Raw genomic sequence first — 2,579 nt, forward strand, 5'->3', positions numbered from 1 at the left:
TTTAAAAAAAAAATAGACCTCTCTGCAAAAAATCAACATGACCTATAGATAACTTTTAACGTACATTCATATTTTAAAAAGTAGTCTTTTAGCATCATAGTCATTTTAAGATTACTTAAAGGGGTTGTTTACTTTAAATTAACTTTTAGTATGATGTAGATTATATTTTTCTGAGACAATCTGCAACTAGTTTTCATCTTTTATTAAGTGTGTTCTTTGAGTTATTTTAGCTTCTTATTCAGCAGCTCTATACGTTTCAATGGCACCAATCTGGTTGCTAGGGCTCTAATGACTCTAGCAACTATGCACTGATTTGAATGAAAGACTTGAGCATAAATAGGAAAGGGCATCAATAGAAAGTGGAGCAATAAAAAGCATTAACAATAAATGTGTAGCATTACAGAACATTTCTTTTTAGAAGGTGGTCAGTTAACTCCATCTGATGGCTTGAAAGAGTCAAAAGAAGGCAAATTATTAAACCATAGAAAAGAAAAAAAGAAGACCAATTGAAAAGGTGCTTGGAATTAGACTTTCTATAACATACTATGGGGCATATTTATTAAGGGTCAAATAGTACATTCAAATTCTAATTTTTGAGTGCCAAAATTCACAAATTTGAATTTTATACCCACTATTTGAGTGTAGATTCGATTGAGATTTACCACACCTCGACCATGTAAACCGTCCTAATTCGAATATTTGCCATCTCGTGTACATGTCAGAGGTCCATTAATCCATTTGGAGATGTTAATAGCCTTCCTAACTTTCAAGTTTTGAATAACTCTCTCCTATTCAAATTTTTTGGTCGGAACCATTAGATCGAATATTCGACATTCAAATTTTTTCTTAACCTCGCAGTTGATTTGTGAGTGGATTCGAATTAAAAAAAAAATTCACATGAATTCGAAATTCGACCTTTGATAAATGGCCTCGCTAAAAGTTAACTTAAAGGTGAAGCACCGCTTTAAAGCATTTAATAGTTAATAAAAAAAACTTGAAATGTGATTTGCTCCTAGTTTAGATTAATTTTAGTTTAGATGATATCAAGACAAGGTACTGTCTTTGTTTCTTACAACAAAGAAGGCAAAATTGAAGCACTATAAATAGGGCAGTGGTAAATGGCATTACTGTTTTCCGGAGCTTTCTGGGTTGCATGCCTCCTGATAATAGACCATGTACCTGTAATTTTTCTTTTACTCACTTCTGTAAACACCATTTTTTTAGCTACTAAGACAATGTAGAAAGTTGTTCAAATTAGTACATTAAGTTTAACTATATATACTTACACTACAATACAATATATGCCTATGTAACACTACAGTTTTTGGGGCCACAGCAGTGTTCACCCACTCGTATAAAAACTGCACAAAATTCCTACTATGCCTAGTCTTGGTTTGCCACAAACAAAATGTGAGAAAAAAAACACAGAAAATCAAATTCTGTCTGTTGAAATTCTAGCTCCAAGCAGCTTTGATACTGCCAAATTTTCTTGCTTGATTCCGTCTATACCCCACACACTACAGTAATGTACTCGATTAAATCCAATCCTGAGAACAATTAGAACTGATGAACAGGGAAGGGAGCAGATTATCTGAAAAGCAATAAATCTTGAGTTTGCACCGGGTTATATATTTATTGTACAAGGTAAAAGACCGTTCTCATATATATATATATTTTTTTTTTTTGTAGTCGCTCATAAATGTTAAGATTTTGTGTGAAATATTTTTTGACAAATCTGGGGGTTTGTACGTGCACAGGCATTGTCTTTTGTACTTCAAAATGCCGTTTAATTTTCATACTTCATCAAAACTGTCTTCCTGTGCCTTTATATAAACTGAAGCAGTTTTTACAGCTTTTAATGCAATTGATAAATAAAGAATAATTTAATATATGTGTCAGTTTATTTTTGTTGCTTGATGACGAGAAATGTTCAGTGACACTAAATGGATTTCATCAAACCTCTTCTTTTTATATCTCTTGTCAAGGGAACATCAATTGCAATTAAAGCACTGCGTCTACTTGTTTGTTAGTGATGACATTTTTAGCACGTATATATTTTTTTCATCAAAACATGTTTATTCCACTTTTATGTTTAATTGAATAATGTCACATTTATTCCTTTCCAATACATTGTTTGTTTTTCATTTTAACCCAGCTCATGACTTCAGGGCAATAATTGAACATTTTGATAATTTTTTATATAACTCTGCTTCTGGCATGCTTGGTAGATGGTGAATAAAGGCTCAGCTGTCTTCCGTTTCCTCCAAGTTGAATGATGCAACCTCAAAGTCTTTTTAGAAACACATATTTCCATAGGAAAGGAAGAAAGCCAGCACCTTATTTTCAAAATTCAGGAAGAAGAGGATTCCAGATTAATTTCCCGAGATTGTCAAAAACCTTGAGCTTGAAGAGGAAACGCATCACCTGCAGTCAAGGGATGCAGACAATCTTTTTAAGATATTATGCAGTCTATCTCAAGGTTTGACAATCTCCGGAAATTACTCTGGAATCCTCTTCTTCCTGAATTTTGAAAATGAACAGCTGAAGGAGCTTGCTTTCATTAACCATTACTATCAATT

The sequence above is a fragment of the Xenopus laevis genome, chromosome 5S (genome assembly GCF_017654675.1).
Source record: "Xenopus laevis strain J_2021 chromosome 5S, Xenopus_laevis_v10.1, whole genome shotgun sequence".
In the NCBI taxonomy this organism is placed as follows: Eukaryota; Metazoa; Chordata; class Amphibia; order Anura; family Pipidae; genus Xenopus; species Xenopus laevis.